The sequence below is a fragment of the Macaca nemestrina genome, unplaced genomic scaffold, assembly GCF_043159975.1.
Source record: "Macaca nemestrina isolate mMacNem1 unplaced genomic scaffold, mMacNem.hap1 Scaffold_50, whole genome shotgun sequence".
Taxonomy (NCBI): domain Eukaryota; kingdom Metazoa; phylum Chordata; class Mammalia; order Primates; family Cercopithecidae; genus Macaca; species Macaca nemestrina.
In genome coordinates this window covers 377,782-390,620 of record NW_027257686.1, presented here as the reverse complement: position 1 = coordinate 390,620, position 12,839 = coordinate 377,782, and the positions used below count along the sequence as shown (strand labels likewise).

Here is a 12,839-nt window from a genome sequence, read left to right as displayed (position 1 = left end):
CCACTGTACTTCAGCATGGGTAACGAGCGAAATTCTGTCTCATAAATAAATAAGTAAATAAATAAATAAATAAATAGAAATATGAGCAGTATTTTTCTTCTTTGGCATCCCAGGTGGACTTTCTAATATTTATGTAGTCATCTTTTTCTTCTATTTAACAATTCTTCATTATTTGTTATGCAACTTGCTAAATTCTGAAATAGAAAGGTTATTTTTCAAGAGTACTCTCAGCTTTGTGGACCCATTTATGTTATTTTTCTACCTAGATCACCTGAAGTAGGGTTCCCTTCTCATGATTTAGTTGGAAGCATTAATAATATAAATGCTTTTCATATTGGGAAATGGGCTACCAGAGTTAATCTCAAAAAAGCACAGTCTGATGTTTTATTGCTTGTAATGGGAAATTTCACAAATAAAAGTGATGGCAGTACAAAGGCAAGATGAAGGGCTTACCATGTGCCAGCCATGGTTCTGGGCAGTTTATGAATTAACTCCTTTGTGCTATGGTTCTTTATATTCCATTTTAGAAGAAGCCCGAGAAGATGATGAAGAGATAGACAGGCACAAGGACTTGGGGGGCATGTTGATCCATTTCCAGTAAAGACTGAGGAAAAGAGCTTTGAATATACGAAAAAATACTTCCTCTATTCTCAGACCTTATTTCTTTTAAGGCCACACCTTTTTGAAGTTTTGAGTTTGAATCACAACTTGGACTGAAATCATGAGGGAGCTTGCGTAGGAAAGAATCATCAAGGGAGTTAGTTGGGAGCTTCTCTACCACAGCTTACTCCTTATGGTATTAACCCCCTTTAAGTGCAAATACCTTTGGTTTAAACATTTGTACCTCATCTGATACCAGAGTGTTCATACTGGAGAGAAGCCCTATGAATTTACTGAATGTGGGGGAACTTTTACTCAGATGTCCACATTGCATTGAACATAGAAGTCATGCTGAAGAGAAACCCTGTGCATCTAAGGAATATTGACAAGCCCTTAGCTAGAGGACAAACCTCACTGAGAAGCAGCAAATTCATGCTGGAGAGAAACCAGTGAAGATAGCAATACTTTATTGAATAACAGAAAATTTTTCTGGAGAGAAAGCATTGAATGTACTGTGTGTGATAACATTTCCTCTCAAACCGTATCCCTTACTCTGCATTTAGGAGGTCACACACAGAGAAGCCTCATAAATGTAAGAGATGTGGAAATATCTTAAGTCAAAAGTCCATCCTCATTCATCAAGAAATTTGTACTGGAGAGAAACCTTGTGAATATGGGAAAGCTTCCATTCAGATGTCACACCTCAGCTGGCAGAGAATTTACAGTGGGGAAAACCCCTTTGCCTGTAAGGTATGCTATTTTTCAGCCGCAAATCAAACCTCACTGAGCATGAGCATTTTCACATGAGAGAGAAACCTTTTGAATGTAACAAGTGTGGAAAAGCCTTTAGCCAAAAGGAGTATGTCAGTAAACATCAGAACACCCATGCCGGTGAGAAGCTTTTTGAATGTATTGAATGTGGAAAATCCTTTAGCCAGAAGGAAAACCTCCTTATGCACCAGAAAATTCACACTGGAGAAAAATCTTTTGAAAGTAAAGATTGCAGGAAAGCTTTCATTCAGAAGACAAACCTCATCAGACACCGGAGAACTCACACAGGAGAGAAGCCCTTTGTATGTAAGGAGTGTGGAAAAACCTTTAGTGGTAAATCCAACCTTACTGAGCATGACAAAATGCAAATTGGAGAGAAGACTTTTAAATGTGGAATGTGGTGAATGTGGAACAACCTTTGTTTAGAAGAAGTACCTCATACAACATCAGAACCTTCACAGTGGAGAGAAACGCTATGAATGTAACGAATGTGGAAAAGCCTTCTCTCAGCGAACATCACTTATTCTACATGTGAGAATTCATCCAGGTGATAAACCTCACAAATACAATGCCTGTGGAAAAGGCTTCTCTCAGAGCTCAGAGCTCTCAGAGCTCATCTCTCACAGTGCGTGTGAGAAGCCATACAGGTGAGAAGCCCTATGGTTGTAATGAATGTGGGAAAGCTTTCTCTCAGTTCTCAACCCTTGCTATGCATTTGAGAATACACACAGGTAAGAAGCCTTATCAGTGGAGCGGCTGTGGGAAAGCTTTCAGCAAGAAGTCACACAACATTAGACACTAGAAAATGCATCCTCACTAAAAACCCCATGAACGCCTAGAAAGTGGGGAAGCTTTCATCAGAAATTCGCACCTCATCATGCACCAGAAATAATCCTTCTGAAGCAAAGCACCACAAATGAGGTTAACTTTAACAAATACTAAAAACTCAAGGGACGTCCTTGGGGGACGTGCCCTGGTGGCCACTGGCTTCTTATGGTGCCCACACTGCTGCTGATGCCATAGGGGAGCCACAGGGCCACACTGGGGGCTGTTCTGGAATTGGTGGTTTTCATCTTCATGTTAGGTAGGAACTGGCAGGCACCTTGGCTGTCCTTGTGGCCTCTGCCCTGCCCCTGGTCCTCCCCAGGTTGCTGATTTTCTGGGCTGCTTCTCTTCCAGGAGGAATTAAAGGTGGCAATGGCTGAAACCTGTGCTTTGGATTAGCAGAGACCCTAGGCTGTGTCATGCAGAAAAGGGAAGGATTGCAGATGGTGGTGGGATCAGCCAAAGGCAAGGGCTTCACTGTGGTGCTGGAGCCCTCCAGGTTGGGATGTTTGCATACAGCCCAGGTCCAGTTAGGTGGCCCATCAGCGAGTCCTGGATCTGGTCTCACTCATAAGCCATGGACAACATGAGCTCAATTTGCCAGGGCTCCCTGGGAGGGGATTGGAGATCCTGGGAAAAGGCTGGGCCGCCTGTTACTCCCACCCCACACCCTGCCTCCTGTAATCCCTTAGGAGGTCCACACTTTGAGTTGTCAGCCAGAGACAGTAACTCAAAACCTCAGCTTTAGGCAGCCAGAAGCCCAGAAATGAGGGAGAGGGCAGGCCTAGACACCAAAATAAAAGTCTATATATTTTAATATAAATACCAGAGGTGTTTGAACCAGAGCAACTCCATCTTGAATAGGTCCTGGGTAATTTAGGCCCCACCCTTAAGCCTGGAGAATCTTGAATGAGGCTGAGACCTACTGGGCTGCATTCCCAGGAAGGTAGGCATTCTACGTCACAGGATGAGATAGGAAGTCGGCACAAGATACAGGTCACAAAGACCTTGCTGATAAAACAGGTTGCGGCAAAGAAGCCAGCCACAACAAAGATGGTGATGAAAGTGATGTCTGGTTGTCCTCACTACTCATTGTATGCTAATTATGATGCATTAGCATGCTAAAAGACACTCCCACCAGCATCATGACAGTTTAGGAATGCCATGGCAATGTCAGGAAGTTACCCTATATGGTCTAAAAGGGGGACAAACCCTCAATTCCAGGAATTGCCCACACCTTTCCTGGAAGACTCATGGATAATCCACCCCTTGTTTAGTATATAATCAAAAAGTAACGATAAGTACAAGCAGTTGAGCACCCCATGCCACTGCTCTGCCTATGGTGTGGCCATTCTTTCATTCCTTTGCTTTCTCTAATAAACTTGCTTTCACTTCATGGATTCGCCTCAAATTCTTTCTTGCACGAGATCCAAGAATTCTCTGTTGGGATCTGGATCAGGACCCCTTCCCAGTAACATAAATATGTAATGAAACAAAGGTCCATAACTTGACCCAATTGGAAACACAAAATTTACTATAAGGATTTATATAACAAAGAGATAAAAAGGGCCCTGATTGTCTTTTGTGCCCGTACAGCATGGGCTCCAGATTAACAAATGCTAAAATGCACCAATTGACAAAGCTTCATGAACTTAGCCAATGCTGGGACTCAAGTTACAGTTATACCTGTGATGAACACTGCAATGCCTGTAATCCTGGCAAAATAACTATAGAGGAAAAATAGGCATGCTTTATTTTAACTGTAGCTTTGCCTAAATTTCGCATAGGCATAATACTCATTGCCCTAAAATATGCTCTAACATAGTGAATAATAAATATGATTCAATTAAGTCTTTGGCACTTATAAATTGGCTTGGACCTTGGAGGTCCCCAGTTAAAATAATATGACTATGACTATGACTGTGAGACAAATTGGACCTTGTAGATCCCCAGTTAAAATAGTTCATATGACTCTGCAAGTTATAGCCAGATGTGTTGGTCTGCTAGGGCTGCCAGAGCCTGGGTGATTTTAACAATCAGAATGTATTTCCTCACTGTTCTGGAGGCTGGAATTCCAAGACTGAGGTGTGGGGGATTTGGTTTCTCTGAGGCCTCTCTCTTGACCCGAGATGACCTTTCCTATGGGCACACCCAGCACTGAAGTCTCTTTATGTCTCCAAATTGCTTCTTTTATAAAGACACCTGTCATGTTGGATTAGGGCCCACCTTAATGGTCTCATTTTAACTTAATCACACCCTTTAAAGGCTGTATCTGTAAATACGGGCACATTCTGAGGTACCGGGGGTAAGGGCTTCAATATGTAATTTTGGGAGAGACCCAATTCAGATGTATAGGACCTTCAAGTTTAAAACTTAATATGTAAAACCTTATTAATAAAAGGGTGGTTCTCTCCACTGCTTCTCCAATTGACAGCTCAATCTTGCCTGTGCTTAAGCCTGGAAAAAAATAAATGGTGCTTCACGGTGGTTTACTGCAACCTTAAGATTGTAATCCTTTCATTAAGGCCCCTATACCCAATAGCCAGTATTAAAGAACTTACTGACCCCATCCAATCAACAACTGGTAAAGATTTTACTGTTTTAGATGCGGCTATCATGTTCTGTTCTGTGCCTACTTCAATAGCCTCTCTGCCCTAATTCACCTTCACCTGCAATGGGACATGGTACTTCTTTTCTAGGCTACCCATGGGGTACTCCAACAGCGTTGCCACCACATACAGTCTTCATAGAGTGCTTAAGTACACCCAGCTTTCTCCAGGAGCTCAGGTCACCCCAGACCCTCATCCCAGACAGCATTGCCCTGGAGCTCATAGCTGGAGATGACATCGCCCAGGGAGTTCTCAGGCAAAATTTTGATCTCCACAAACCATGACATGTAGAGAGGGACACACATCTGATTCAACAGTCCCTGATCCAGTGATCCACGGACACATTTGCCCACAAGGAATAACCTAGAATCTCTGTCTGCTGGAGGTCAGGGGCATTACATGAGCTGAGTAGAACTTAGTTTTTAATCACCAGACATAGGCAAGGTGTTTAAGTTTACACATAGGCAAGGTGTTTACAAGGTGTTTAAGTTTACATTTGAAAGTTACACTTTTAAGCAGCATGGTCCTCACTCAAGGTGAGGTAAATATTGCTGCAAAGGAACAACAGCTGCATTGTTGGAGTTCTGCTTTTGAGGGCTGTGTGTGTGTGTGTGTGTGTGTGTGTGCGCGTGCGCACGTGCATTGATTTCTTTCACAAAATACATTTTCAAATACTTCCTTACTCCATTCAACATTGCCCCTTCCTTTTAAATAAATTTTTTGAAAACTAATAAACCTATTTTATTTATTTACATTTTTAATTTACATTTCTTTACAAACTGTTTGCTATTAGTCTACAGTGAAAAGTCAACACTTTATAAAATAAGATTGGCTAAATTAAAAGCTTGTCAATTCTACTACTTTGAAAGGCTATACCCATTATCAGAAAGTCTGGGCTATTCAAAATATTTTACAAAATTCTGAAACTTTGAAAAGCTGCAAGATTTGGGGACAGCAAGATGAGGTGTTTTCTCTAACAGCCAGTTTTGTTCACTGTATTATGAAATAAGTACTTTTTAAATTAACAACTTGAATTCTAAAACATATTTTTGAAAATAAATAATGATTTTGTAAAAATAGAAAATCTGTTGTATCTTTATCTTAAAATTCATTTCTTATCTGTTTTCTAGATTTGATATTTTGCCATTTTACAGGATACTAGACAAGAGGATCTCAATTTGGATTGCTATATTGGGCTCCTAATATCCTAATATAATTTTAAATCATCCCCAACAATGCATTATTACCATATATATCAATAATTCCCAAACTGTGCTATAAGCTATGTATACTATTGATATTTTTCAGCTAAAATATACTTATAAATACATAAAAATATAAAAATATATTTATCTAGGTGTTGTTATGCAATAATGCACTTTTCAAAAAGAAACGATATACCAGTCTCAAGAATACCTGGAAGCGGCATGAAAATTCTTGATTCCTTTTATATATAGTGACAGAAAAAGATGTAAATCTAACAATTGGCTGTTTTTATTGTATAAAGTTTTTTCTATAAGCACATGTGGATTAAGTATTTGTTATTCCACATTCCCCATGTCACCAGCACTGTGTGCCCATGGCACGGCTATTCTAACACTGCAGCCGTGGGGCTGAGGGCGGCAGACTGGGCACCTGCACTGAGCCACATTCATCACACAGTTGGACCAGCCCTGAGCCGGGGGCGGAAGCATCCTGACGTGAAAAGCTGTTTGCCAAGTACAATGACCACATGTTTTGTCTATTTTGAATCCACCATTACAACAAAATCTACACTCTTGACAGATGAGACAGGCAGATATGATCTTTGAACACGAGTGAGAAAGACGTTCACACAGACTCCTATCCTCCCTCATGTGACTGGAGGATTAAAATGGCAGTGGGGGGAGTGGATGTTCAGCTCAGGGGCAGATCAGTGACACTGTCACAGCTATTTTAGGACCTGAAATATTTATATGAGCTTATTCCAAACCCTGATACATAATTAATGAACTCAGAACTGTACACAAAGGGAAACAAAAAACCACTGTGACAGTGTCCAGGTCCCTCATCAACTCCCCAGAAGTCAAGGAGCTCAAGGCTGGTCTCAAACTCCTGGGCTCAAGAAATCCGCCCACCTCGAACTCCCAAAGCTCTGGGATTACAGGCATAAGCCACCACACACGGCCTAGTAAGTTCTTTCCATATGTTTGGAATGAATGTGTTTCCAGGACAAAAGCTTACAATGACATCTTTCTTACCTGTAAGATACCCAAAGAGCAGAGAGAGGGTCCCAAGCCTGGCTAAGCATCCAGAACACTGGGGGAGCTTTAAAAACACAGATATAAATGATTGTGCCTCACCCCTTACTTACTGAGTCACAATCCCAGAGATGGAAGCGCCCAGAGATCTGTCTTTTCAGAACTCCTCCGGCTCTCCAGGTGGTGCTGACAATCAGGCAGATTGACAGCCAGTACTGCAGGCAGCTCCTCCCAGATGTCAGGAGCAGGGGAGTCACCCAGGGCTAGGTCAGACTGAAGGTTCTGGTGCACCAGGGGTGGGGAGGGGCTTGAGAGTTGGCCTTTCCAACAAGCTTCCCAGAGAGGCTGGTTTGCTGATCCTCAGACCAGGCTTTGAGGGTGCACAGCACTCTTCCTCTAGGCGTGTGTCCACATGCCTGACACCTTTGTTGTTGCATTGCCCCAGGCATGAAGTGCAGGGTGCCCCCTCTACGCCTTCAGCCCTGCTCTCTCCCCTGCTGACCCCCAAATCGCTAGGGTTTGGACTTGCCTTCATAAAGGGAGCTCTCAGCTCAGGGGTGGGCCCTCCCCACTGGCCCCCTCTTTCCAAGGCCCAGCATCAGCAGGAGCTGCTCGAGCAATTCATCCTGAGGGGTCTATGTGGTGTGAAAGGCTCAGGGAGACTGTTCTGTTTATTGTCAAGGGCCAGGAAACAAAGCCTGGGAACAAAGTCTGGAAATGCTCAACCAAGTGGTGATGATTGACAAGATAGGGCCGGGTGCGGAAGAGACTCCCACACACAGCAGGACCGAGTGAGCGCCAATTCTTCCTTCTAACACTGGCACCAAGGAGAGACCACGATGGGCCCCCTGAGCTTCCTTTGGTTTTCCCTGCCATCTTCATGGTCCTCCACTGCACTTGAATGATGAGTCCTGAGGGTCCGAGTAACTTGCAGGGATTGCTGTGCTGCCAGGAGCGGGTGAAAGAAGAGGCGAGAGCAGCCAACTCAGCTAAAAAGAAAGCCAGAGGAGAGGGTGGGTATTTAGGAAGCAGGGATTTTTAATTTCAAGTGAATTCTGTAATTAAGGAAAAGGGGTGGCGATGGTGGGGCTCGGGACTGGGTGCTCTGGCACTGTCCCTAACGGCAATCACAGTGCTGGCTTTGCTCCTGTGCTGCCATCCCTCCTGTCTCTCAGCAATAGGAAGAACACGTTTGCTTTTGATGCACGTGGTGCAGCAGGCCTGGGATGCCGCATTTCACACAAGCTTCAGGTAACCCCAGTGCTGCTGGTCCATAGACCACGCTGTGAGTAGCAAGGTCACAAACTCCCCCGAAGGAGGGGAGTAGCTGGGCTGGGTTTCTGAGAGACCCTATTACGATTGGACTACTTTGGGCCTCCCTTCTTGAGAACGCAAAACAGCTGCTGGGTGTGCTGAAGCCATTTTCACCCCACAACAAAGAAGGTCAGCACGTTTCTCCACACAATGATATAAGGTTTTGTTTTCATATAAAACCTCAACAGATGAATGAGGCCACTAGCCATGATTTCAGAAAGAAAGGCTAAAATAGCAACTATTTTTTTTGACAGAGTCTTGCTCTGTCACCCAGGCTGGAGTGCAGTGGCTCGATCTCCACTCACTGCAACTTCTGACTCCTGGGTTCAAGCAATCTGCTTGCCTCAGCCTCCCGATTAGCTGGGACTACACGTGCACGCCACACCTGGCTAATTTTTGTACTTTCAGTAGAGACAGGGTTTCACCATGTTGGCCATGCTGGTCTTGAACTCCTGACCTGAAGTGATCCACCTGTCTTTGCCTCCCAAAGTGCTGGGATTACAGATATGAGCCACGATACCTGGCCCACAAATACCAACTATTCTTTAAACAAAAAATTATTATGTTGGAGGCACAGTGGCTCATGCTGTAATTTCAATACCTTGGGAGGCCAAGGCAGGCAAATTGCTTGAGCCCTGGAGTTGGAGACCAGCCTGAGCAACATGGCGAAACCCTGCCTCTGCAAAAAGTTTTTTAAAAATTAGCTGGGCATAGTGGCATTCATCTATAGTCCCAGCTACTCAGGAAGCTGAGGTGGGAGGATTGCTTGAGCCTGGGAGGTTGAGGCTGCAGTGAGCTGTGATGGCACCACTGCACTCCAGCCTAGATGACAGAGTGAGACAGGGTCTCACACATACACACTTTGGGAGAGATGTCCCCCATAATTAAACTAGGTTAACACAGATGATTTTATTTAACAGCTGAAATGGTTCTGTTACCTGGGAGCTTGTTTTATATTTAGTTGATCTTGGAGGATCCATCATGAACCCCCCTAGAAGTGCCCACAGTGACGTGTTCCATGAGTGCTTGATGGAAAACCATACATTTCTAAGGCTCTGGTGGCAGGCAGCAGTTATGCAATGGCATGAGGAAAATCCATTTAGTAGAGTTGTCCAAAAGTGCAGTGGCCTGGCTCGGTAAGCTGTAAATTATCTGTCCCTGTGAGGGGTAGAAAGTGAGGATGGAGAAGGAAGGAATATGCCAGACAGGGGTTGAACCAGACGGGCTTCTTCCAGTTGTCAGCTTCATGACTACAGGTACTGTCCACGTCTCCAGGATCCACCAAGGATGCCTCTGATAATGTAACATGTACCCCCTTTTTTCTTGGGCAGTTTATTCCAACAAGTGAGCTATGGTGCAGGCATTGGGCCACGCAGTATCTGTTTGACTTTCGGGGGCTTAGGTCAGCTTGGTGGAGTTCTCTGGGTCCCTCTAGAGAATCATCCAACCGAGGGATGGCCTGCAGGGTCCCGCCCCACCCCTAAAGCACTTACATTCATACAAAATCCTGGAGCTGAATATTCTCAGCAGGCTTATTCCTCATAGCCAAAAGCCAGAAACAAATCCAGATGTTCTTCGAGGAGCAAATGGTGAAACAGTTGGGGTCATTGTGGAAATGGAGGGAAGGCTTTGGAGAGATACATAGGAAGAATGAATAGGACTCAGTAATGGACTGTTTATGACTTGGGGGGATACAGGCTGAAGAAACTCTTCTAAAGTCTGGAATGGGGTCCCTAGGTGAGCCGTCACACCATTTATTTAGACAGTAAGTCTGGGTCACAGCCAAGTCAAGGAAGACGACCTAGACTATAGAGCGGGATCAGTTTTAATATGTAATGTCAAAGAGGCATTTCAGTCTGGAAATCAGCTAGGCAGCTGTACATATAATTCTGAGTGGAGATAAAATCTGGAGGTTGTAAGAATAGAGTTAATAATTAATGCATTAAAAATCAATTTGGTCACCTGGAGGGCTTGGGGTTCTTTTTTTCCAGCATACCAATAAAAGAATAACAGAGTCCAGGGGTGAGTTATGACGCACTTCAGATTTTAAATCCCAAGCAGGGGTTGTGAGCGCACTGGCAAAAATTGGGGAGGAGCATCCAGAAAGGCAGGACGTTCCAGAAGGAGAAACATCAGCATCAGAAGCCAGGAGCAAGATGGAAACAAAAGGGAGCCACTTACCTGGACTGCTCCTTGGACGTGGTAAATGGAAAGTGGCCATTAGATTTTCCATCATAGAACTGTCAAAAGACAAAAGCACAACAGATTTAGTTTAAATATCCTAATTGACTTTATTTCCTATTCTAGAATCAGGCAACACTTCATTCCATAAAACAGACTGAGCGTTCCTCCCAGCAGAGTGGGGGAGATGGGCTTTATGGATAGAAAAGGCTGAAGCAGAAACAGAGAACAAAACACGGATTGGTTGCAAAGTTACTTTCCTTGTAAACATTAAAGCAGACAGGAGGGACTGCTTATCATGCTGGCTAAACCTGGCCTGTTGGGGATTTACCTTTTATCTCTCTGTGTCCTGACTTCTCAGAAGGTCAGATCAACAACTTAGTTTTGGTTTGGAAAGATGGAACTTTCGCACGAGGAACTCCATTCCAGTCTAATCTTGTTACTGAACTCAACCTGGGTCGGCTTGCCCCGTGCGGTAAAACCAAACACACACACTGAGGTTTGCAGCAGGAGAAAGGAAGGTGTTAACTTGCAGGACACCAAGCAAGGAAAATGGGGCAGCTTACGCTTCAGACCCAATCTCCTGGATGGTTTACAAGCAAGGGATTTTAAAGGCAGGGGAACATTTCAGGAAAGCAGAAGTTACAGGGAAACCATAAATCAATACAGAGGGTATACCTTGGTTTGGCCCAAAAAGGTGGAAGCTCTTGAAGCAAGGGGCTTGCAGGTCATAGGTGGCTTCAGGATTCTTTGATTGCAATTGGTTAAGGAAGCCAGGCTTTCTCTAAAAACTTGGGGTCAGCAGAAAGCAATGTTAAGGTCTGGCTTATGGGCATGACTCTCTCCAGGCCCATGAGAAAGAAATTTAGAACAAAGAGCAGCCGTCAGAGCGCAGCCCTCAGCTCCCCTGTCATCTGAGGTCTCTGTGATGATGGTCAGTATTTTCCATCTGAGGTGGGTCTGCCGAAAAACAATTTAGGGACATATGCTAAGATGTGATCTTTAGTTTCAATAGGGGACCAAACACCTTGTGGCTCTGACTTACTTGAGTGGTTATTACTTGAAGCTATGATTCCCTCTTGCTTATCAGGTGGCTCATCTACTTCTCAAGGCCAGCTAGGTGCCTGCAATTTCCCTTGAAGGAAATCAAGATTTTCTTTTGTTTCCACACTTGGAGGAGGCCCAGCAGGCCTCTAATAGGGGTCCCTGCTCCATCTCAGCCTGTTGGGCCTAGTGCAGAAACTCAGTCCAAACCAATGGCCTCCTGTAAACGTATTTTACAGAAGTCAGCAGTGTCCATAGCAAGGGAGAGTTTCTTGAGCAACCTGCTGGGAGACATAGGAGTGAAATAAAGAGGGAATGTCAGGTGAAAACATTGAAAAGATGAGTACTGACAAGTATTTACAGAGGGCTAACTCTGAAGTGGTTCCAAGAAAGTGGGATCTTGAAAAGCAGGTAGTGGAGGGAAAAATGGCTTCCCCTTCCCCTTCTAGGTTCTTTGGCTGGGCTAGGAATTAAATTGACATGACAGGCTAATAGGAGAAAAACAATTTTAATTACGTCTGTATGCACAGGAATCCCACAAAGTATAGACCACGAGAAGGGCCAGATAATTGAAGCTTAGATAGCGTCCTGAGTTACAGAAAGGAACAGGTGCTTGAGGCTTCTATATATAAAGGCGGCCGCCAGGTGTCGCCAGACAACCAGCCTGAAAGCCAGCCGGAGGGATCTGGATCGCCAGCCCGCCGGCCGGCAGGACGCCAGGCCTCGTCCGGGTCCACCTCGGTTCGCATTCCCACCTCGGGGCTCCCTGGCAGGCATGAGTGGAACCGTGAGATCCCTGGCAGCCAAAAGAAGCCTTGGAAAATTGGGGGGGAAGCGCCCGGGGCCAGGGACAGCTGCCGGGCTGGGGACAGACTCCCCAGCGCCTCCCGGGCCAGATCCCCACCCAGAGTGGACTTCAAAATTCACCGAAGTGGGCCTGCCTCAGCCTCCCCAGGGGCATTTAGAAATTTCTGCGGACCGAAAACCCCTCCTGCGTCCTCTTCAGAACTATAACTGTTTATATCTAATCACTATTTATGTAGATTTAGTATTTATAAAGTATAATTTATACTTATGATTCTATAAATTTATATTATTTATATTCATATAGTTTTTAAATGTAAGTAAATTATTATTTGTTTATAATACTTGCTTATAACAATTACTATTGCTATATAAACCTCAGGTTCCCCCATCCCCCTGCCCCTACCCTTCCCTCCTCACCTCCCCACAGGCCTCCCCCCACGCCCATCTC

At 44.5% G+C, this 12,839-nt stretch overlaps 2 long non-coding RNA genes across 2 annotated transcripts in view; one reads left to right on the top strand and one right to left on the bottom strand.

Annotated features, from left to right (window-relative positions):
• The window catches only part of LOC139361443 (uncharacterized), a 286,740-nt gene that overhangs the window by 113,004 nt on the left and 160,897 nt on the right, over positions 1-12,839 (top strand). The gene's annotated exons all lie outside the window — the stretch shown is intronic.
• LOC139361447 (uncharacterized) lies at positions 6,929-11,888 on the bottom strand. Its single transcript, XR_011619007.1, has 6 exons — positions 11,586-11,888; positions 11,219-11,500; positions 10,541-10,599; positions 9,853-9,986; positions 9,298-9,517; positions 6,929-8,034 (listed from the first exon to the last, which is right to left on the bottom strand). It is a non-coding gene; the product is annotated as an uncharacterized lncRNA (long non-coding RNA).